This window comes from Bubalus kerabau, chromosome 13 (assembly GCF_029407905.1).
Source record: "Bubalus kerabau isolate K-KA32 ecotype Philippines breed swamp buffalo chromosome 13, PCC_UOA_SB_1v2, whole genome shotgun sequence".
In the NCBI taxonomy this organism is placed as follows: Eukaryota; Metazoa; Chordata; class Mammalia; order Artiodactyla; family Bovidae; genus Bubalus; species Bubalus kerabau.
Window position 1 is genome coordinate 61,119,085 of NC_073636.1, and position 25,386 is coordinate 61,144,470.

The 25,386-nt window shown below is 40.7% G+C and overlaps 1 protein-coding gene across 2 annotated transcripts in view; it reads left to right on the forward strand.

Annotated features, from left to right (window-relative positions):
* Window positions 1–344: 344 nt before the first annotated feature.
* The window catches only part of CSNK2A1 (casein kinase 2 alpha 1), a 57,815-nt gene continuing 32,773 nt past the window's right edge, over window positions 345–25,386 (forward strand). Inside the window, exon 1 of one of the 2 annotated variants that reach the window (XM_055544675.1) lies at window positions 345–504. The gene's annotated coding sequence lies outside the window, so the exon portion shown is untranslated. The remainder of the gene's footprint in view (window positions 505–25,386) is intronic. The other variant, XM_055544676.1, reaches the window with a different exon arrangement.

Consider the following 25,386-nt stretch of genomic DNA (forward strand, 5'->3'; position numbering starts at 1 on the left):
CGCGCATGCTTCTTTTCACGAAAGGCGGACCGGCTTGCAGACTGCAGGACTTGCCAACTGGATGAAATGCAGGAAACCTAGGGACCGCCATCTTACCTGAGGTCAAACCAATTGTACACTTAGGGGGAGGTTAGTGTTCTCTCTCTCGTCAGCTCGTACAGGTACTGCAATAAAGTTCGCTTAATTATTGCAAGTCTCCTTATTATGATTTACGATAAGAATGCCTTCCATTTTGCGCCGCAGTTCAGAACTGAACCCCTAGGGATTCAATGAGACATCCCAGCATGGCCGCACTCTGCGAGACTCCGCTGGGGGAGGAGTCGGAAGCGGTCCCTCCCCGCCTCCCGGTCGGAGGGGGGTTTCCGCTTCCGGCAGCGACGGCTGCAGCCTCGCTCTGGTCCCTGCGGCTGGCGGCCGAGCCGTGTGTCTCCTCCTCCGCCGCCGCCATATTGTCTGTGTGAGAAGAGGGGAGCGCGGCCGCCGCCGCTGCCGCTTCCACCCCAGGTACTGTGGGAGCTGCCAGGCGAGGTCGTTGTGGGGTGCGGGTGGGCCCAGACGGGACAGCGGGGCGCGGCCGCCTCTCACGCCTCCAGCAGACTCCGGAGCGGCCCTTCGCCTTCCCCTGCCCCCCACCTTCCCCCCTCACCATCCGAGGCCCCTGCAGCTCATCGGAGAGGCCTGGGGCCACTCCCCAGGGCGGGGAGGGAAGCTTTGGGGGCAGAGGCTGATGTGAGGATGGGAGCTGGCTCTCGAGTCCAGCTTATGGCTGGGGAGAGGGTTGGACTGGGGCGGGGACTAGGGGGCAACTTGGAGAAGGGGGTCGCCAGAGGGGGAAGGGAGCTTGAGGGGTGGGGCCGCAGGGGGGGGGATGCTGGGGGAGGGTGTCTAGGGGACTGATGCCCTCAGTGTAGGCTGGGGTGGACCTTCCTGTGGAGCAGAGCTGCTGGAGTGGGGGCCTCCTAAGGTCCCTCTGGGCGAGGCAGGGCTTCCCACCTGCACACTGGGGTGCAAGGTGGAGGCGACCCGGGGCTAGGTCATTGAAGATAAAGGGGAAGGGAACCTAGAAGTGGGGCAGAACGGGTGGAGTTGGAGTTAAGGGTTAGTTGGGAGCTTGGGTGGAAGAGGAGAGGTACATAGAATGAAAGATTGGCTGAGTTTACATGTTAGTTTGTGACCTTCTGAAGAGTAGGACTTTTGTTTTTCGGTTGTGTTTTTGTTTTTGCAGCGTTGGAACATTTCTTGCCTTGGCAGGTGATGGGTGGAGCTTATGTAGTTTGTTTTTGGGAAGCAAAGTCGAGGTCAGGAGAAGTTGCTTCTTGGCTCTTGCTATTGTGAGAAGGAAAGAGTTCTGGCAAGGAGGTGGCAAATTAATTGGGGAGGCCTGATTACCTTTTCAACTGCTAAATTCTATGAGAAGTGGGCGTGCAGAGAGGAAATGGAAAGAAAGCTAGAAAGGGAAGATTTTTCTAAGAGTCGGAAGAGTCCATTCCATCTAAGGAGTGGCAGTACATCTCTGGATTCCCAATTAGAAGTGCCACTGCTGTTTCCCTGTGTGACCTAACTTCTCTAAATCTCTGTTTTTCTGTCTGTAAAATGGGGATGATAATATTTCTTAGAGGAGAAGTTTGTGGTGAGTGAATAAGATAATTTGTGTCAGGTGCTTACTACAGTGCCTGGCAGGTCGTGAGTGCTCGATAGACCTTACGTGTCGCTTTTCTTAAAGGGCCTACTTGGTATATTTGAGGTTCCTCCAATCTAGGTAAAGTGTGTGGTCAATAATCAGACAGTAAGGCAAGGCTTCAGAATATTATATTTGTAGCTGTTGTAGTGTTTTGTTCTAAGTCACTTGGCTTAACTGTCTTGGTGGACCTTGAGCTGAAAGACCGGGACCAATGCTAGTTCTCCCTCGTGGTTTTTTTAAAAGTTCACCTGCAGTTTTACCTAGACAGGTTTGTCCTTCTGTGACTTTGAAATACTTGACTTTCATTTGCTGTTGGAGGAGGGGGTGTGCCTTGAAGAATGAAAATATTTCAGGTTTGCTTAGATAAGTTTATCAACTGATTACAAAATTAGGTCACCCTGGGGTAACTTTTTTTAAAAAGCAAAACCCAAATATGTCTAGTTATATCCTTTTATATGGAATACAGTAGAGAAGAGAAGCACACATTTAAGGGAGAGCAAAGGGTGAGTTTCTACCTAGTGTGTTAATTGCATAACTGTTTAGGGATGAAACAAGTATATTTTTAATCTCTTTTGCTTAGCCAGCCTCTTCCAGGATGAGTCCTTGATTTTACTGTTGTCTCTGTCTCTGAACATATACCTTTACTTCACACACTCTTGGAGAAAGAACTTTTCTTTGGGAACTGAGTTTAAAGCTTTACTTAGGGTTTGGAGTTGTAGTGGGCAGAATGACCACCACTACCACCCTCAAGATGTCCAAACTCTTAATTACCGGATCTGTAAATATGTTACATGGCAAAAGGCCTTTGCAGATGCTATTAGGGTTAAACATCTTACAACAGGGAGATTATCCTGGATTTTGTGGGTAGGCCCAATCTAATCACATGCGCCCTTAAAAGCAGAGAACTTTCTCCAGCTGGGAGTCAAGAGAGATGGGGCAGAAGGGGAAATCAGAGAGAATTGAATCATGAGAGGGACTCCATTTGCAGTTGCTAGAGGGAGCCACATGGAAAGCATGAGAAGGAATGCAGGGAGCCTCTAGTAACAAAGACCAGCCCCAGCTGACAGCCAAGAAGGAAATGGAGACCACAGTCCTACAACCACAAGGAACTGAAGTTGGCCAACAACCTGAATGAGCTTGAAAGTGGATTCTTCCCCAATTTCCAGCAAGGATAACACCTTGATTTTGACCATGTGAAACCCTGAGCAGAAGACCTAGCCAAGCCCACCTAACTTCTGACCTACAGAAACTATGAGATAATAAATTTCTGTTGGTTTAAGCCACCATGTTTGTGGTTTTGTTACAGCAGCAGTAGAACACTAGTGTACATTTTTGTACCAGAAATAGGGTACTTTTACCTAAAAACGTTGGAAGTGGCAGTAGAAGAGGCCAGCAGTTTTTTGAGGAGCGTGAGATAGAAAAGGCCTAGAAACAGATTGTTTTTAGAGTAATGACTCAAGTGGAAGTGAGGTATACATTGGAAACTGGAGAAAAGAGGATCTTTTTACATAGTGGCAAATAAACTTAGAATTGTGTTCTGAGGTCATGTGGAAAAGAAAACTTACAAGTGATGAACTTGGATGTTTAGCTGAGGAGATTTCCAAGCGAAGTATTGGTTTATCTGTAGATGTAGGTCTAATGGTGAGCTCCTGTGAAATTCACGTGAAGCCCTCTAAGTTCTTGAGCATTTTATTACTAACAGAAACAATGTCCGCTTGATTGAAAAACATAGAGTAGGAAATTAAAGGGGGGCTCTCAACCACTCCCCTCCCCCAGATTTTTTTTCACTAGTAAGAAGCAGGCTGGTAAAACTAGAGATATGAACGTGTTTCTTTTCTTTTAAAAAAGGGTGACTTAAAGGCTGGAACCAAGAGCCCAAAGAGGTAGAACTGAAGGTTACAGAAGAGATTTCTCTGGGTTTGAAATGTAATGGAGTTTGCCCACATTTTGAAACTGCTTTGGACCGATGGATCCACTTTCCCTTATGTTTTGCCTGCTTTCTTTTATAGTTATATTCCCTGTTTGAACTGGAATGTTTTTGACTATTGCCTTATGCTTGTCTCAGCATTACAGATTGGGAGCAGATAACTAGTTGTCTTTTTTGGTGTTTTTTTTAGAAATTGTGCTCCAGGGTGTTGCACTTAATGTATTATCCACACCTGCTGTAGATGGTGAGATTTGGGAGTTTTGAATCGATGAACTTTAGATGAGATTTTTGGACTTTGAGTTGATGCTTTAGTGAAATGAGACCTTATGATGAATTGGATGGTTTTTGCATTTGGGAGAGGTATGAGTCTTTGGAGGCCATTAGGGTGGACTCTATTCCAAAGATCCTCTGGAATCTGAGTTTGTTACTGTTTTGTGGCAAAAGGGACTTTTCGAATATAACTGTGGGTTAAGAATTCTAACAAAATGGTTATCCTGGATATTCTGGGTAGGTAGGTCCAGTCTGTTCACATGAAAGCAGACAGCTTTGTCCAGCTAGAGTTAGATTTGAAGCATGAGAGGGACTCAACCTGCCATTCCTGGAGGGGGCCACGTGGTAAGCACAAGAAGGAATGCCATCAGCACCAGCTGACAACCAGCAAGGAAATAGGGACCTTAGTCCTGTGCCCACAAGGAACCTCTTTCAGCCAGCAATCTGAATGAGCTTGAAAGCAGATTCCCTACCCCAGAATTTCCACCAAGGAACATAGCCCTACAGACACCATGATTTTTGGCCTTGCAGGACCCTAAATAGAGAATCCAGCCAACCCTACCTCACTTCTAGCCTATAGAAACTGATATAATAAATTGTGTTGTTTTATGACGCTTACTCCTTGGAAGGAACGTTATGACAACTTAGCATATTCAAAAGCAGAGACATTACTTTGCCAACAAAGGTCCATCTAGTCAAGGCTATGGTTTTTCCAGTGGTCATGTATGGATGTAAGAGTTGGACTGTGAAGAAAGCTGAGCAGCGAAGAATTGATGCTTTTGAACTGTGGTGTTGGAGAAGACTCTTGAGAGTCCCATGGACTGCAAGGATATCCAACCAGTCCATACTAAAGGAGGTCAGTCCTGGGTGTTCATTGGAAGGACTGATGCTAAAGCTGAAACTCCAATACTTTGGCCACCTCATGCTAAGAGTTGACTCATTGGAAAAGACTCTGATGCTGGGAGGGATTGGGGGCAGGAGGAGAAGGGGACAACAGAGGGTGAGATGGCTGGGTGGCATCACCGACTCGATGGACGTGAGTTTGAGTGAACTCTGGGAGTTGGTGATGGACAGGGAGGCCTGGCGTGCTGCGATTCATGGGGTCGCAAAGAGTTGGACATGACTGAACAACTGAACTGAACTGAACTGATGTTTGTGGTAGTTTGTTGCAGTGACAATAGGAAACTAATTAGGAATTTTGAAAGAAAACTAATTAGAGGGGTTTTGCTTACTTTAAGAATCTTTCAGGGATTATTTTCTGGAGAACAAAGACAGCAGAGGTTATTCTGTAAAGTGGAGATTTGGTCCTGGAAGACCTCACAGAATAATGGTGTTAAGTGGAACCTAGGCTTCTTCCTGGAGAAGGCAATGGCACCCCACTTCAGTACCCTTGCCTGGAAAATCCCATGGACAGAGGAGCCTGGTAGGCTGCAGTCCATGGGGTCGCTAAGAGTCGGACACGACTGAGTGACTTCACTTTCACTTTTCACTTTCCTGCATTCGAGAAGGAAATGGCAGCCCACTCCAGTGTTCTTGCCTGGAGAATCCCAGGGACGGGGGAGCCTGGTGGGCTGCCATCTATGGGGTCGCACAGAGTCAGACACGACTGATGCAACTTAGCAGCAGCAGCAGCAGCAGGCTTCTTCCTCAATGTGTAAGCATCCTTACACATCCTTACACACTTCCTAGATGTGTAAGCATGTGTCATTAGATGAAGTTTGAAGGGGCTAGATGAACAGCTTGGTAAAACATAGATTCTAGAGTTCTAGGCCATTTTGGTAGAATTTCTATAAATTGATGATTCTTTCATGCCTGTAATAAGCATCCTGGATAATTCCTTCATCTTTATTAGCTGAATAAAGCATTGAGTTTATTTGACAATCCTTTAAAGACTTTCTGTTTTTTTAGAAGAGCTGAAAATGGGTGATTATTTTTTAGGAATTGATAACCACCTATGTACAGTAGTCTGTTCTTTCACACTTCCTACCCCAACCCGAAATTGTTACAAGGTCTTTTCTCCCTGTCCCCACCCCCCCGCCTTTTTTTTTGGCTGAGCTGGACTTTTGTTGCTGCATGGACTTTCTCTAGTTGCAATACACAGGCTTTTCATTGAGGTGGCTTCTCCCGTAGCAGAGGACAGGCTCTAGGGCACGGGCTAGGTTGCCCCACAGCATGTGGAAACTTCCCGGACCAGGGATCGAACCTGTGTCCGCTGCATTGGCAGACAGATTCTCAACCATTGGACCACCAGGGAAGTCCAGTCATTGTCATTGGCCACTTGGGGTTAAGAATAAGATTTGGGGACTTGCCTGGTTGTACAGTGTATAGGAATATGCCTGCCAGTAAAGGGGACACGGGTTCGATCCCTGGTCTGGAAAGATTCCACATGCCACAGAGCAACTAAGTCTATGCACCATGACTGCTGAGCCTGCATGCTGCAACTACTGGAGCAAGTGCGCCTAGATCCTCTGCTCCCCAACAAGAAAAGCAACCACAATGAATAGCCTGCTCTCACATCTACCAGAGAAAGCCCATGCACAGCCATGAAGACCTGTAGCAGCCATAAATAAGACTTGGGTATATGTGTGTAACTAAGTCACCTTGCTGTACACCTGAAACTACTGTAACACCGTAAATCAACTATTACTTTCTAAAAAAGCCGAAACAATTTTAAATACGATTTTGGAATCATAATTGCAGAAAAGACTTCTGACTTTTAAGAAAGGCATTCTTGTTGTTTATCAGTATGTTACTGATTAGATACATAAAATGTGGACTCTCAACTTTAGTGAAGGGAACTTCAGAGGGTGGAGGAAATAAGACAGTTTCTCTTTGAGTTAGTTACCTGAATAGAAAGATGATTACAAAATTAGAGCATTTCAGGATATGAAGGACTTTTGTGATTATCTGTGTGACTTTTAGGTTTAGAGTAAAGGAAACTGGGCCACCTGAAGGTTAAGTGACTAAACCAAGTATCTCAGTCCTACAGCTGGCCTAGAATCCTGGTCCAGGCAGTGGGGATTTGTGGCTTTAAGAATATATTCTCTGTGTACCTCGATCATGTCCTTTTTCTATATTTTACCTTACATAGGTTATCTCTCTGTGCCTCATTTTCTTCATGGGGTCATTGTGAGGATTGATTGAGGTAACACATAACACATTTAGCATAGCACCTAACACAGTAAGTGCCCAAAAGATGTTAACTGTTATGTTTATGATCATTGTTTTGACAACTTTTGACATCTTTTGCATAAATATTACAGTACAATTTGTACAAGTTCAGAAATAGAATTACGTGATTTGGCATTGGATTAGGTAAGGACTTACTGTTTTAAGGTAATGCTTCTGATCCTTAATTTAAAATGAGAAGCTGGATTTGATCCTTGGTCTGTCACAATTAATTCATTGGGTGACCTGGACCAAGTTTGTTTCACAAGAATGTTAGTGTCTTCATACACCCAAATTTCTTTGAACTCCTAAAATGGTTAATTTAAAATGGTACTGTATCATTTAGTTGTTCCTTAATAGACATCTAAGCCATCTAGCTTTTCAAAGGAAAAAATTCCTCTAGAATTATTAAGAAAAAGGAACTGCTGTTATTGTAACAAATATTTACATTGGGTTATAGGCAATTGGTAGTTTTTCCAAGGCAGAGTTCAGCTGACCTACTTGTTGACCAAACTTTTTCTCCTTCACATTATAGAAATCAAGTATTATCTTTTTAAAAGTTTAAGGTGAGAGAATTAATAGTATCATACTAGGAGTGACTTTTCACTGGTTTCTACAAAGTGTGTGTCTTTCAGCCTTAGACATAAGAAATGTACTTAGCAACAGTTACTATGGTGGGCAAGCTTTTATTACATTAGTGATGATAGTGTTTTCTTGCATAGAAAGTATGTGTTATCTGAAGTGAGGGTTTTAGGGTTAAACACCGGGGTATACTTAGAATACTGTTTTATAATTTTATATGTGTCATGTCTTAAATGCCTTTATATTGGCCACTTTTTTCTTTTCACACTTTCTGGTCTTGTGGATTTTTTGGACAGATTTTTATTAGCTGAAACATTTTAATCTGCTTGGAAAAGTGAACACTTGAAATTTTTTGAAGTTATGACTAATGCCCTAGTGGGCATTTCTCAATTTAGCTATCTCATTAATGTTCTATAGTTTTTAAGAAAGCAACCTTGTTAAAATGAATGGATAAATTATTTTCCTAAAAATTTAATCATGTCATATCAGAAAGTACAAAATAGCCATTTGACCTTATTGGATTTATAACCGGTGAAATGATGTTAATTCTTTAAACAAGCCGTGAGTGCCTGGTGTATTTCAGGTAGGTGCTGTGCCTACCTGATCTCTAGATGGTCCTTGACCTCAAATTTCAAATTGAGTGTCATTTTGTCGTAACTTGGCAGCTTTCTGCACTTGATCTTAGCCAAAAGGCAGAGAAACCATAGCAGCAGCTTTCTGGAGTGTTTTCTTATGAAAACTTATATTGGCTTTGTGTCTTAGGTATAGTTTCTGAAACAGCTGCAGAAATTTGGTGGGCAGTGGATTCAGGATTTCTGAATCTTAATGAAATTCTTTAACTAAGATTACTGGGGCTCAGCCATAAAAAGGAACACATTTGAGTCAGTTCTGATGAGGTGGATAAACCTAGAACCTATTATACAGAGCAAAGTGAGTCAGAAAGAGAAAGATAAGTATCATATTCTAATGCACATATATGGAGTCTAGAAAAATGGTACTGAAGAATTTATTTACAGGGCAGCAGTGGAGAAACAGACATAAAGAATAGACTTATGGACATGGGGAGAGGGGAGGAGTGAGTGAGATGTATGGAAAGAATAATATGGAAACTTAACATTACCATATGTAAAATAGATAGCTAACAGGAGTTTGCTGTATGGCTCAGGAAACTCAAACAGGGTATCTGTGTCAACCTGGAGGGGTGGGATGGGGAGGGAGGTTCAGGAGGGGAGGGGATATATGTATACCTGTGTCTGATTCATGTTGAGATTTGATAGAAAACAACAAAATTCTGTAAAGAAATTGTCCTTCAATAAAAAAGATTACTGGGGGAACTAAGGGGGAGGGAGCCAGCAGGATAGTTGGGAAAAGCTTCAGCTTTGGAATGAGACCAAGTTGGGTTTAGTGACCAAGTTTACTTAACTCTTAAGCCTGGATTTTGTCATCTCTGCAATTGGGATAACAACTACCTTGGGCAACTTATTTATTAGCCTTTTGTTCCTTCATCTGTAAAATGGGCGTCAGTACTTACCTCAGAATATTCTTGTGAGGATTAATAACTAAAGCACCAGCTAGTTATCATAGCCCAGTTGGTAAAGAATCCACCTGCAATGCAGGAGACCCTGTTTTGATTCCTGGGTCGGGAAGATCTGATAAAGAAAGGATGGGCTACCCATTGCAGTATTCTTGGCTTCCCTGTGGCTCAAGCTGGTAAAGAATCTGCCTGCAACGCAGGAGACCTGAGTTCGATCCCTGGGTTGGAAAGATCCCCTGGAGAAGGGAATGGCTACCCACTCCAGTATTCTGCCCTGGAGAATTTGGGTCGCAAAGAGTCGGACACAACTGAGCGACTTTGACTTCACAACTGAAAATTAAAGGAGATAATTTATTAAATGCCAGGTACCTTTTCCTTCCCTGTCAGTGACAACTGTGTGTTCATTGCCAGTGCCTATACTCTTGATTCTCATTTTCTGCTGCCAGGAGTTCTTATTTTTCAGCGAGGCCTTTCGACCTGTACTTCCTGTTTCCGATGTGGCCTGTTGGATGGGTGAGGTACTGAATTGCTGCTTAGGGGTGGGTCAGTATGTAACTCATGCCCAGTGTAGATTGCCTCCGTTACTCATCTACAGTGAACATGGTCAGGGTGTTATCTAGTCTTGGTGAATCTAGGGTTCTGTTGCTTCTAGATAGAAAAGTGACTTTCCATCTCAGACTTGGGGAAAGTTCAAAGTTTGCTCACCTATGGACTTGTGAACCTGAGATCAGAGATCTTATTCCTGATGGTTCTTTGATCACAGTTTGGGAATTAACTTGTGTATTGTGTGTTGGGCATATGTTTGGAGGAGAACTTTTTCCTGCATTAACATCTCTGTGTCTTGCTCACTCAGGTAATTCACTAACGTGCTTTCTTTGCTCTGTATTCTTAAATCATACACACACACCTTTAGGCATAGCAGAAACCTGTCTTCATCAGTACTTACAGTCCTCTGTATATTTATGACTCTGTATAGAATGAATACAAATAGCCATCTGCCTTGGGAGTTGTCCCATCTTTTCAAATCTGATTTTTTATACCACTGTGACATTGTGGCCAGCCCATTCAGGTAAGAGAATAACAAAGACTCCAGATTGTCGAAACTCAAATCTCTCACCCCTCACCTTGCCTCCAAATTTAAAAAAATCCATTTCATTTTAATATTACAAATGATAGGTTGTTGTTGAATCAGTGTGCAGAATTGGGGAAATAGTGTTAAATTAGTAAAACTAATTCCTATTTAGGCTTTGAAACATAATATTTGACTTGGGTTCAAATCTGGCCTCAGTTACTTAGTAGTCCTGTGATATTTGGCAGGTTATTTATCCTCTGAATCCATGTTTATTTCTAAAATGGACATCTACATCTAATACCATGTCTGGCTTATAAGAGACATTCAAATGATAGTTATTACATACATATATGGGTTATACTTTAGATTACTGTAGGTCACAACAGACCTTTTGGTTCCGGAGGGTGGTGGCAAGTGGAATAGAGTAGCAGATTGTGACTTTATTTCACTGTGTTGCCTGGTAAAAAGATGCAGGTGATAGCTTCTTTGCCCACCATTTATTGTATTTTATATTATTGGAAACAGTATTATACTTCATGCTTATGTCAAGTGTTTGAGGTAGAACTGTGTTAATTCAGATCAAACTGCTTGGGGATGTTTGATTTCGGTATTATTAAAGTGTGGTTGACTTATAATGTTTCAGATATACAGCAAAATGATTCAGAAATATTTGTATGTGCGAGTAGTATAGTGTTAGTCGCTCAGTCATGTCCGATTCTGCGATCTCATGGACTGTAGCCCGCCAGATTCCTCTGCCCATGGGATTCTCCAGGCTAGAATACTGGAGTGGGTAGCCTTTCCCTTCCCCAGGAGATCTTCCCAACCCAGGGATCAAACCCGGTCTCCCACATTGCAGGCATATTCTTTACCAGCTGAGCCACAGGAAAGCCCAAGAACACTGGCGTGGGTAGCCTATCCCTTCTCCAGTGGATCTTTCCGACCAAGGAATCAAACTGAGGTCTCCTGCATTACAGGCAGATACTTTACCAACTGAGCTATCAGGGAAGCCCTTGTTAGGATTATATCAGGTGTTATTGTGAAATTTATATTCCAAATTCAGACCCTTAACAGATCTAAAAAAATTTACAGTTAGCTTTGAACCAGGTAGTTTTCTTGCTTTTCAGTGTGCTCTTGGGATCTTGGAATTTGAGTGTTGGAGTGGGTATGGTGAACTGTCAAGGAGCTAAATTGTTAACTTTTTTACCTCTGTATTTTTCCCCAATTGAAAAAATAAAACACTATTACTTATGGCATTAGTTTGATAGATGAGGGAGAATCATTTTAAAATAGAGGAAAGAAGATCGCTTCATTTAATCTTCATTTATTTCCACCATTGACCTGTTTTCTTTTGGCTTATTCTTTCAAGCCATAGGGTTAGGAGGTTTAGGTTGTGTTTATTGTTTTGGTTTTCTTGTGCCAGTGACCTCCGAATGGATGACCTCCCAGAAGAAATGGTAGTATATTAGTGAACTGTACTTGAAAGCTGCGAAAGATGAATTGTGTATCTCTTAAAATAAAGGAACACTATGAAAATAGTTTTCTCAGCCTACTGCATGGATTTTGACAATTCAGCTCATGATCTCTTTAGTTAAATCAGAATTTTTCAGCCAGTGGACTATGTCAGGGAGAGTTACAGATATGCTGAGATTTTGGTCCCCTCAGACTTCAGGCCATTTGGGCAGAGTACAGGGCCTCCAAACCAGTGACCTTAAGTCCAAAAGTCTTGATCATTTATCCATTATTACAAATACTATTTTCTCTTTGTGTTTTGAGTTTTTAAAAGGCTACGTGTAAGCGCTAGTTGAGAAAGTTCAGTAATTGAGTGTCTTAACAGTTTTAAGGTTTGAGGGGATGCTGATCTGAAAATAGTCTTGATTTTAAGTTTAGAAAAGACCATTTTAAAGTGTTTCTTTCTGATCCTCAAGCAGTTTCCTTTCCACATATAATTCAGGGGTTATACTTTAAAATGTGGGACCAAACTATTAGAGTTTGGGCACTTGTGAAGAAATTTGAGTTCTTAAATTTGTTTAAGCAATAATGTGAAGCAAAACAAGTTCCCTTGTATAAAATTGGTGTCCTCATCTGACTCTGAATGCCACTGTATCTTTTCTGGGAGCTGACACTTTGTTAATCATTCATCAGGCATGGGTCTCCTGCTTTAACATAAATTGAAACCTAGGATACATTGTCTTCCCCTCTTCCTTTCGGAAATAATGGGATATACTTAAAATTTTTAATTGTTTAATATTTATGTAAATTATGAAGTTAGCTTCCCCCGCCCCTTTTTGACCATGCTGTGCAGCCTGCAGCCTCTTCCCAACCAGGGATCAAACCTGTACCCTCTGCAGTAGAAGCATGGAGTCCTAACCACTGGACCACCAGAGAATTCCCATCAAGTTAACTTTTAAAAATTTATAATTTTGCAGTGTTAAAAATATACCTCTCCTTTTGTCTAACTTAGCAATTCTTAATTCTCCTGGGGTTTACAGATTTATCTGAGCCTGTAGTGAAAGCTACAGATCTTTATTTCAAAAAATGTACTGTACACGCTACTTTGTATTACTTTAGGGAACTCATGGACCTCCAATCTCATTGATGAATTCCAGTTTGAAATAATTTGTTTAGTCCAAATAACAGTTTCCCCTTTTTATTATTTTTAATACAGTAACATTTGTATGATTTATCATTTTTCACAATTTTTTTAATTGAAATATAGTTAATTTACAGTCTTGTGCCAATCTCTGCTGCACAGCAAAGTGACTCAGTTTTACATATGTGTGCATTCTTTTTTTTTTTTAATATTCTTTTCCATTATGGTTTATCCCAGGAGATTGGATATGGTTGCCTGTGCTATACAGTAGGACCTTGTTTATCCATTCTAAATGTTGTAGGTTGCATCTACCAACCCCAGATTCCCAGCCCATCCCTCTTCCTTCCCCCCCTCCTTCTTGGCAACCACAAGTCTGATCTCTGTGTCTATGAGTCTTTCTCTGTTTTGTAGATAGGTTCAGTTGTGCCATATTTTGGATTCCACATACAACTGATGTCGTACGATATTTGTCTTTCTGACTTACTTCACGTAGTTTTAATAATCTTGCATCCATGTGGCTGCGTATGTCATTTTTATGGCTGAATAGTATTCCATTGTGTATACACTACATCTTCTTTATCCCTTCATCTGTTGATCAACATTTAGGTGGTTTCCATGTTTTGGCTGTTGTGAATAGTGCTGCTATGAATGTAGGGTTGCATATATCTTTTTGAATTACAGTTTTGTCCAGGTATATGCCGAGGAGTAGGATTGCTAGATCATTCTATTTTTCGTTTTCTGAGAAACCTCCATACTGTTTTCCATAATAACTGTATCAAACTTACCTTTGATACTTATGTTTCCACCTATAGGGTAGGAGAGTTCCCTTTTCTTCACACCCTCTCCAGCATTTGTTATTTGTAGACTTTTTAATGATGGCCATTCTGACTAGTGTGAGGTGGTACCTCATTGTAGTTTTGATTTGCATTTCTCTAGTAATTAGTGATGTTGAGCATCTTTTCATGTATCTACTGGCCATCTGTTGGGCTTCCCAGATGGTACTAGTGGTAAAGAACCCACCTGCTAATGCAGGAGACATAGAGATGTAAGTGTGATCCCTGGGTTGAGAAAATTCCTTGGAGGAGGGCATGGCAACCCACTCCAGTATTCTTTTCTGGAGAATCCCATGGACAGAGGAGCCTGGTGGATTACAGTCCATAGGGTCGCAAAGAGTCAGACACAACTAAAGCAACTTAGCATGCACGCACGCTCTAGCCATTAGTATGTCTTCTTTGGAGAAATGTCTGTTAAGGTCTGTTTGTTTTTTCTGTTGTTGAGTTGTATGAACTGTTTGTATGTTTTGGAGATTAAGCCCATGTCGGTTTGCAAATATTTGCAGGTATTTTCTCCCATTCCTTAAATTGTCTTTTCATGTTTTGTTTTGGTTTGGTTTTTCAGTTTCTTTAGTTGTTGTTTTCCTTTGCTGTGCAAAGTCGTATGTTTGATTAGATCCCATTTTTGTTTTTATTTGTTTTGCCTTGGGAGACTGACCTAAGAAAATACTGGTACAATTCATGTCAGAGTATATTTTGCCTTTATTTTCTTCTAGGAGTTTTATAGAGTTGTGTCTTATGTTTAAGTCTATAAAGCATTTTGAATTTATTTTTGTGCATAGTGTGAGGGTGTGGTCTAACTTCATTGATTTACTTTCCCAGCACCATTTGCTGAGAAAGAATATTTTATATTCTTGCCAGCTTTGTCAAGGATTAATTGGCTCTAGGTGTGTGGCTTTATCTCTGGGCCCTATTCTGTTAAATTGATCCATATGGCTGGTTTTGTATCAATACCACACTGTTTTGATTATTGTAGCTTTGTAGCATTGTCTGCTTCCCTGGGGCTCAGACTGCAAAGAATCTGCCTACAGAGCAGGAGACCCGAGTTCAGTCTCTGGGTTGGGAAGATCCCCTAGAGAAGGGAATGGCAAGCCACTCCAGCATTCTTGCCTGGAGAATCCAATGAACAGAGGCAGGCTACAGTCCATGAGGTCACAAACAGCTGGACACAACTGAGCGACTAACACATACATATATATATACATACATAGTATTGTCTGTGGTCTGGGAGAATTATACCTCTTGCTTTGTTTTTTATTGCTTAAGTGTCACAGTATCCAGCAGATATTTTCTGCATGCTATTCTGTGTGTCAGCTTCAGTGGTAGACTCCTGAGGATGCAAAGGCAATACTCTCTGCCTTTGAAGCTTTGTTTGGCTAGGGCGACAGGTGTGTCAACAGTACAGCGACAGTGCTAAGTGGAAGAGATGCGCAGCATATGCTGTTGAGTAGAGGGAGGAGGGTCTTGATCATTGAAAATTTTCTATAAATTTAGTCAGTTCTATATTTTCTAATTGGCCGAAAGCATACTGCGAACTACTCCATGATTTTTGTTTTTTAAGCTCTAATTGAACTACTAATGGAAACTAAATCAAGGAGCAAATGGTCTTAAATTGAGAGCTTAAATGGGCTTATTACTGTCACATCTGATTATGCTGAACATTTTCTTTGCCCATATTTTTCCCTAGTTATCTTTTTAAAATAGTTTTATTTATAAATTTATATGTTTAGTGTAGGTCAGGGATTGCTAACTGAAATACCTGCAGGAGTCAGGCCAGTAAGATAAATGTGTAGAATTGTCCAGGTTTACCTATGGCGTCTTTGCATAATCAGTCAGCAGATCCAAAGTGATGTGGTCAGTGCCGGAATGCAGAATCATTGTTAGCAAAAAGACAGACCTACCTACCTTTTCTCATTTCTTCTTATAAGAAACTGAACATTAATTTGGTTTTTAGTGTTGGCAATCAAGTCACACTTAAAAATACTAATTATTTATCATGAAAATCTTTAACACATAATTCAATTTAATAGCTGATTCACTTTTTAAAAACACTGGAAAATTTGCATAGAATGTTCATAGCAGCATTAGTCATAATGTCCGTAAAGTGAAAACAAATGTCCATCAACTGATGAATGGATGAACAAAATGTGGTATAGTCTTTCAGTGGATTCAGCTGTAAAAAGGGATGAACTATTATAAAGCTACATCATGAATGAACCTAGAAAACATGCTAAATGGAAGAAGCCAGACACTTAGAGTTATGTATTGTGTGATTCTGCTTTTATGAAATGTCCAGAATAGGCAAATCTATAAAGACAGAAAGCGGATGAATAGTTGTTAAGACGTTGAGGGGGGAGTGGAGAGTTATTAGGAATGACTACTGTGGGATGTTTGTTTATTTTGGAAGTGAAGGTAATCATATGGTAGTGATGGTTGCATGTAAAAAACATTAGAAAAACCACTGAATTGTACACTTTAAAATGATAGATGTGATGTTGTGTGGATTTTATCTCAGCTTTAAAAACTGGATGAAAAGAGACTACATGAGCTAAATAGAGTATATATGTTTGCTGTAAAGCAGAATGAATAGGTTTTGAATCTAGACAGAATATTTTAAAGTCACTTGCCCTCTGTGACATTGTAAAAGTTGTTCAGATTCACCTGTTGTAACATGGGAAAGGTATTACGTAGGTCTGGGCTTCCCTGGTGGCCCAGCTGGTAAAGAATCTGCAGTGCAGGAGACCTGGGTTCGATCCCTGGGTTGGGAAGAACTCCTGGAGGAGGGAATGGCTACCCACTGCAGTATCCTTGTCTGGAGAATTCATGGACAGGAGCTTAGCAGGCTACAGCCCATGGGGTCACAAAGAGTTGGACACGACTGAGTGACTTTCACTTTCACTCGGCTTGTTATGTTCAAAAGTGATCATTTTAAATCCCAAGAAACAGTGTAGGTATAGACATTCACATTTCTTAGATTTGGAAGCTGGATAGATGGTGTTTGCTGTCCTGTTTCCAACCTATTTGTTTTTGGCAAGTCTCCGAAGAATTGATGCTTTTGAACTGTAGTGTTGGAGAAGACTCTTGAGAGTCCCTTGGACTGCAAGGAGATCCAACCAGTCCATTCTAAAGGAGATCAGTCCTGGGTGTTCTTTGGAAGGAATGGTGCTAAAGCTGAAACTCCAGTACTTTGGCCACCTCATGTGAAGAGTTGACTCATTGGAGAAGACTCTGATGCTGGAAGGGATTGGGGGCAGGAGGAGAAGGGGACGACAGAGGATGAGATGGCTGGGTGGCATCACCAACTCGATGGACGTGAGTTGGTGATGGACAGGGAGGCCTGGCGTGCTGCATTTCATGGGGTCGCAAAGAGTCAGACACGACTGAGCGACTGAACTGAACTGAAGTGAGGACAACCCACCCTATTTTTTATTGGTTATTAATCATCTACAAGAAGTATGATTGTCTCCTAGGTAACCTGCCTCCATGATAATAAAGGAGGGAGAGGGAGAGACTGTTACTCCTTATATCCTGCAGTTTCCTCAGTGGAATCAGATAGGTTAAATGACAGTCCCAGAGCCATATTTGGTCTTCATGGCTCAAGTGTTCCTGTTCTTTCTACCACCTCATGAGGCCTTATAAATTCAAGGTTCATGTTTTTCAGTAACAGAGCACTATATTGTTTCTGTAGTTCTATCAAGGATGCTCATCACATGGGTAAATTACATGGCCTTATAAAAGCTCATGGCTCTAAAGAAGCATCTCCCACACATATTGACTAAATTCATATCTCATTGGGAAGTGATAGTATGACTGTTTTACTTCTGGTGTTAGTGATGTGTGTGATAAAATTTACATATAAGACCGAAGAGCAACTTTAAAATCAGCTACAGATCAAATATCCACTGTACAGCCAAACTGCTTTTCTCAGTGTTGAAGAGGAGCGGATCCATATGCAGACAGGTTTGATTTTTGCCAATATATTGTCTGTTGCTGTCTTAATATCAGTTCATCAAATATTCATGAAACATATTTAGCATGGCTTAGGCACAGTGATAAAAAGTGTTATTGAAATATTAAGCTACGCAGTAGGAAAACTGCGTAGCTTAGGATGGAAAGGAGGAGAAGGCAATGGCAACCCACTCCAGTACTCTTGCCTGGAAAATCCCATGGACGGAGGGGCCTGGTGGGCTGCAGTCCATGGGGTCGCTAGGAGTCGGACACGACTGAGTGACTTCACTTTATTTTTTCACTTTCATGCACTGGAGAAGGAAATGGCAACCCACTCCAGTGTTCTTGCCTGGAGAATCCCAGGGACGGGAGAGCCTGTTGGGCTGCTGTTTATGGGGTCGCACAGAGTCGGACACGACTGAAGCGACTTAGCAGCAGCAGCAGCAGGATGGAAAGGAGGTTGAAAACTGATAGCCAGTTATCATAGTGATTGAAATGGAAATGGCTAGATATTCAGGATTTTCATTTCTTCTTGTATCAGCTTTGCTAAGTCTTTTTCCTTTCAATATTTCAAATTTGTCCCTCATGTTATCCTATGTTTTAGGATACGACATATGATAGGATTTTCCCCCTTTTTTAAATTTTATTTTTTTAATTAATATACGGTAAAACTGATTTCCTTTCTGTGTGTTAGTCACTCAGTCGTGTCCAACTCTTTGCAACTCCATGGGCTGTGGCCTGCCAGGCTCCTCTGTCCATGGAATTCTCCAGGCAAGAATACTGTAGTGGGTGGCCATTCCCTTCTCCAGGGAATCTTCCCAACCTAGGGAGCAAGCCCAGTCTTCTGCCTTGCAGGCAGATTCTTTACTGTGTGAGCCACCAGGGAAGTAACCACCATCACAACCAAGACACAGAACAATTGTATCACCTCCCAATATTACCCAGCCTCCCACCCCTATTCTCTGGCAACCACTGTTCTATTCTCAGTTATTACAGTTTTATCTTTTTGAGAATGTTACATAAATTGAATCAGGCAATATATAATATTTTGAAAACTGGCTTATTTATTGCTTTTGAGATTCATTGAAATTATGTATACCAGTGGTCAGTTCCTTTTTATCGTTAAGTAGAATGCCGCTGTATGGATGGACAACAGTTTGCTTATCCATTTAAGATTTTTTTGGTGATTATTAGTTGAGCTGCTGTAAATGCACTTGTATAGGCTTTATGAACATGGTAGGGTTGCCAGGTTATATGAAAATTTGTAACTTTCTAAGAAACTGCCAAACTGTTTCCAGAAGGGCTTTGCTATACTAGTTTGCATTCCCACTAACAGTGTAAGAGAGTATTCAGTTGTTCCATATCTCTCTAGCACGTAGTATTGTCTGTATTTAACTTTTAATTGGAAATAATTTTTTTTCTTTTTTTTTTACCTGTTTTTGATTTTATTTTATTTTTAAACTTGACATAATTGTATTAGTTTTGCCAAATATCAGAATGAATCCGCCACAGGTATACATGTATTCCCCATCCTGAACCCTCCTCCCTCCTCCCTCCCCGGAAATAATTTTAAACTTACAAGAGTTGCAAAGATAGAATCCTCACATACCCTTCACCCAACTTCCCCTAAAGTTAACATATCACATAACCATGACACTTTATTAAACTAAGAAATTAGCACTGATACAATACTGTTAATTAAATTGTGGGTTGTATTTCGATTTTTACCAGTTATGTCCTTTTCTTATATTTTCCCTGACTCAATCCTAGAATCAGCCATTTCTCTGAAGAGCCCTCATTCCTTTTTATTGGAGAAAGGTATTGAGAAACCAAGGTTTGGACGCTACTGATTCCTGTTGCTACTCATTAGCACAGCTTCTAGGTGCTCTCATTGGACAGAGCTAGGAATTTTCAACCAGTAATGTCCACTCTTTGTCATAGACAGTTCTGTGGGTTTTGAGAATACTTAGAGTAGCAAATTAATAGTAAACAGAACAGTAGCATTTCCATGTGTCAGTCATTCCTGTTCTGTCTTTTTCAGTATGTCTTACTGGAAACATAGAATATCTAGCTTTTTGGATCTGGCTCCTTAACAAAATATATTTAATATTCATCCATGTTGTACAAATCAATAATTTATTTTCCATTGTGTAATTATACATATACCATTTGTTTATCCATTCACCTAGACATCTTGGTTGTTCCCCCCCGCCTTTTTTTTTTTTTTTTTGGGGGGGGGGCAGTTATGAATAAAGCTTCTGTCTACATTTGTATGCTGGTTTTTGTGTGAACATACATTCACTTGAGTAAATACCTGGGGGGGAATGCTGAGTTTATGGTAAGTGTTTATGTAACTTTGTAATCAGTGACCAAATTTTTCCAAGGTTCCTGTACCATGTTGTAGTCTCATCAGAAGTCAGTTAGTTTCTGTTGCTCTAATTTAGTTTCTGTTACATCCTCACCAGCTTTTGGTGCTGTCATTTTTTTTTTAATTTGACTGTTTTAATATATAGTGTATCTCACTTTTTTGTGTGGTTGCACTGGCTTTTCATTCTACATGCGGGCTTTCTCTAGTTGTGTCAGGTGGGGGCTGCTCCTTATTGCCGTGCATAGGCTTCTCATGGCACAGGCTGCTCTTGTCGCAGCGCACAGGCTCCAGGTGCATGGGCTTCAATAGTTGTAGCACGCGAGCTCAGTAGTGGCATTTGGGCTTAGGTATTCCACAGCATGTGGGATTTTCCCGGAGCAGAGATCGAACCCGTGTCCCCTGCATTGGCAGGTGGATTCTTAACCATCAGGGAAGCCCTGAAATGGGCTATTTTTAAAATATTCTGTTCCCTGTAGATAGTCTGAAGTTTATTTCATTTCTGTAAGGGTAGTCAACGTAGTTGTTTCCTTGAGTTTAAGATCAAAAGTCTGTAGGGTTTTTTTTGTTGTTGTTATCTGTTCTTTTTCTGCTAGTTCTTACTCTGTTACAAGCTGGATGTTGTATTTGAAAAATTATTTATTTATAAGATTCATTTGAAGCCCATAGCAAGGTTGTTTTCTCCACAGAGAACTTGTTCGTGTCAGGCTATCTGTGGACACAGGTGATCTAGAGGTCACCTTAAAACAGGCTTCGCCGAAGATATTCCTTCTGTAGGTAGGACTGTAACTCTTCCCTGGATCTTTTACTTTCTGTTCACTTCCACCCTAAGATTGTGACTCTGAAGTCTCAGCTTATTGTGACAAATCGTCTTTATCCTCCCCCTTCCCTCCTCCCTTCCATTTATCTATTTACCTGTTTACTAATTATGAATAAATTTTTAATAATAAATATGTATTCATTATTTATTATGACTCCTTACCTTGTCAGAACCCTGGGGCTTTGCTTTCCGTCAGAACAACGTTCTAATTTTAGGGGATCAGACAAAGACCCTTTGGGCTTCCTTGTTTGCTTTCTTTTGGTTCTCATTTTCTCTTCACTTTTGGCTGTATGCTTGTTTGTCAGATGTCAAGAACAGACTTGTGGACACGGGGAAAGAAGGAGTGGGATGAATTGTGAGAATAGCATGGAAACACGCACATTACCCTATGTAAAATAGATAGCAAGTGGGAATTTGCTGTTTGACACAGGGAGCTCAACCCAGTGCTCTATGACAACCTTGAAGGTGGAATGGGGAGGGAGATGAGGGCGTTGTTCAGGAGGGAGGGGACACATGTATACCTATGGCTGATTCATGATGATGTATGGCAGAAACCAACACATTATTATACAGCAATTATTCTCTAATTAAAATTTTTTTTTAAGTGAGACAGATGAGCAGAGGAAGAGGGAAGTGGCGGGGAGCGGGGATGTTAAAGCCATTCTCTTCGTTCCTCAGTAGGAAACTTCACCTAGTCTGCCATTACTGAAAACAGGAGTTACCTGCAAAAACCTTGATTTCTTATTTTTAAAACTAAAAAGCAATCACACTTTTAAGGATCATCTACATACTCTAGCTACTTGCCCTTTCTAGGCATTTTCCTTTGTGACCTCGGCACCTCTACAGTAGAACTGATTTGTTTGAGGAGTAGAAAAGGAAAGAGAATGAGATCTCGAGTGCAATGGTTGTGAATTAATCATTGTTTCAGGACAGAGGAGAGAGGCACACACAGTAGCAGTGGAGTAGAGTGCACTAGATCAGATATTAAAAGATTGTTGATCTGATATGCTTCTTATAGAGGACTACAGGGTGTGCCAGCTTTTGGTCATTTGGGGATACAAATTACAGTCTTTAAAATTCCTAACTTGCTTAAAGAAGGGCTTTGTGATTTCTTGTTTTGGTGTTTTTCACCTGATAATTCCTGTGCATCCTTCAAAACTGAGTATAGGTGTTATTTCTTCCCTGACTGCCTTTCCCAAACATTGAGGTACTCCACAGATATTTACTGAATGCACGGTAATGGGTTGGTGGGTGACTTGACTTCCCTTCAATTCCTGCAAGAGTACCCTGACTTTATTCTTTCAAGTACTGATTGCTTGTCATTGTAATGGTCTGTTTTCTTTGTTGGAGGGCAGAGTTACTTTCTCTTTATTCTCTAGGGCCTAGAGAAAAGATCCCTTCCTGGCAATCAAGCATGTTTCCTGGTACATAGTAAGTATTAGATAAATGCTTAATGAGTGAGCATCTGCTCTTGATGTGAAAGGAGTAGATAATTGGAAATTAAGAGCAACTGTGGACATTTGAAACAAGTAATTTTGTGTAGTGTTAACTACTTAGGCTCTTTTGGTATTCATTTGGCCTTCTAAACAGTGCTACTCTGAAAGAGGAAAGGACAAGTTTGTATGACTAAATGTTTGCTTTTGCTTCTACAACAAGGCAAAAACATATACATAGTTTGTTCCACAAATCCTCTCACTAATTTATGCTGCTTGGTTGCTGAGAAGAGGTCATTCTCTGCCACTGCTTCAAAGGTGTTTTTTCCTCATACAACTGCTTTTCCTCTAAACGAGAAGTCCTAAATCATGTAGTCAATGCAGTATAAGCACATTCCTCATTCTTTACGGTAGAACTCATCTTTGTCCTGTCTGGATGAGTATGAGCTGTTGTTTGTTCACCGTGGTTGATCTAGGGATGGAAGGGGCAATTTTAATTTTTTTTAAGATGGAGACCATCAGTAAATATTAGGGTTAAAAGACCTAGAACAGTTTCATGGCTTGAAAATTGTTGAAAGTTTCAGAATAATCATTTCCAGTTCTCATACTAGAAAATTGATCTGTAAAAATATATTTAGCACAAATAACTGATTAGACTTATGCAGTTTTCTGATATTGGACCATTTACTAAGCCTATAATTTTCTTTTTTAGTTACCAGATTGAAAAACAGAAATCAAATGGAGTAGAAGAGATTAGAGGGAGAGACTGGCTTAAGAGGGCAAAAGGAATTATTATTGAAATTAATTAGTTCTGTTATATTTATGTCAATAAACTTATGATTTTGACAGTACATATTTTAGCCTGATGATTTAATAAGTTTTCATTTCCTTGCATTTTATTAAAGAATAGGTCAGTCAGAGCCATGTAATTGGCTTTGGTTGCAGTTGTAGTCTGACTTTAGTTGGGAAACTTTTGTTGACAAGACAACTTTTCATGGTTGATTAATTGGCTTTTATTAGGCTAAACTTAACGGACAAAACTTAGCCATGTCTTCAGTTAGTCTGAGGGCTTATAAAATAGAAGTGATCTGAAATTGTTAACCACAAAAGTTGCATCTATTATGCATTACATGGGGACAGTAAAGACTAAGTAAGGTCATTTAAAGTAGAAATTAAAAGGAAAGGTGATGCTTCTTCTATAAGTTATATATTTTTTAAGGTACACTTGATTGTGAGTGGTAGATAGGAGAATTGACCTTCAGAACTCAAGCAGTTTCCCTGACTTTTCAGATAAGCCATTGTAAAAATTGCTAAACTAAATTTCTTAGTATTCTCTTAATTCTAATCGTCATGTGAGAAAAAGACAAATTTTAACTGTGGCCCTGTTGTTTGATAGAAAAAGCTGTATTGGTAAGGGAGAGAGAGTGGAAGGAAGAAGAGCCCTTGAGTTATTAATCTTTTAGTTTTCCTAGCTATGTACCAGATGACCTGAAGTGTTAAGGGGTACACTGCCTTTTGGAGGCAACTTCATTTATGTTTCAGTTTTTGGATAAAAAACCAACATTGATTTAATTGATGAATAATATTTACTGAACATCCTACAAAATGCAGTGCCTTGGGCTGGGTACTGTAATGTAAAAAGATGGATTAGATAGTGAATCTTGACTTCAAGGAGTTAAAGGTATAATAAGGAAATTAAAGTTTGAAGACTACCATATGATGTAGGAAGTGGTAAGTTCGATAGGAATGTAAAGATACCTTGAAGGCCAGTCATCTGGGATTTGAATCCCAGCTCCATCTCTACTGAATGGTCTTGGTAAAGCTGCTGAATTTACTTAGGCTATTTTCTTACCTGTAGATGAGGAAAAGAAATGCCTGCCACATAGAATACTAGGAAAGAGGTGGGGGGTAGATATTTTAAAGCTGGAAAACTTTTAGCTCCAGACTTGTAATACCTTATTGCCTGTTCAGTTCTCTTTTTAACATGTCAAAGAACCATTTTAACCTTACGTTCAAAACCTGACTTGTGAGCTCTCTTCCAGAATGTTTTCTATCTCCCTGAATGGCATCAACAGTCTCTTTAGCCAGACATCTGAAAGTCACTTCCACTCCTTACACCATTAATCCAGTCCACCCAGAGCTGTTGATTTTACACCATAAATTTTGTTCATCTTAATTAGTTCTTTTATCTCCATTGCTACCACCATAGGTCAGGCTTTCATCATCTCTCTCACATAGGCTACTGTTGATAACTTTTCTGTTTCCCCTAATGTATTCTCTCTGCCTGTCTCACACCAGCCAGAATAAACTTACTCAAAATGTACATACAGGTCACTTGTCTGTGTAAAACTCGTCAATGAATTTCCATTGTCCTTAATCTGTAGGTAAAATCTTAAAGCCATGTTCATCTCACCCTTTTCTGCCTTGCTCATTATTATATTCCCACAGCCTAGCACAGTACTTCTTCATAGAAGATGCTCATATAGTTAAAGGGATGAACAAAGGAAGGAATGTCTGAAAGAACCATATCTGTAGTTGAGAGATTTAGCTCATCCCTGTATTTCCTTCTTGTTAGGCTGCATGTAAATGTAGTTCAGTTGCTAAGTCGTGTCCGATTCTTTGCAACCTCATGAACTGGAGCATGCCAGGCATCCCTGTCCTTCACTGTCTCCTAGAGTTTGCTCATACTCATGTCCATAGAGTTAGTGATGCCATCCAACCATCTCATCCTCTGTTGCCTCTTCTCCTTTTGCCCTCAATTTTTCCCAGTATCAAGGTCTTTTCCAATGAGTCCCAGCATCAGGTGGCCAAGGTATTGGAGCTTCAGCATCAGTCCTCCCAGTGAATAATCAAGAATTGATGTCCTTTAGGATTGACTGGTGGTTTTGTTTGTTTGTTTGTTTTAACCCTAAATTAGTTATTTTTATTTATTTTTGGCTCTGCTGGGTCTACGGTATGGCACACGGGGTTAGTTGCCCCACAGAATGTGGGATCTTCCCAGACCAGGGATGGAACCTACATCCACTGCATCAGAAGGCAGATTCTTAACTCCTGTATCACCAGGGAAGTCTTAGGATTGACTGGTTGGATCTCCTTGCTGTACAGGGGACTCTCAAGAGTCTTCTCCACCACCACAGTTCAAAAGCATCAGTTCTTCAGCACT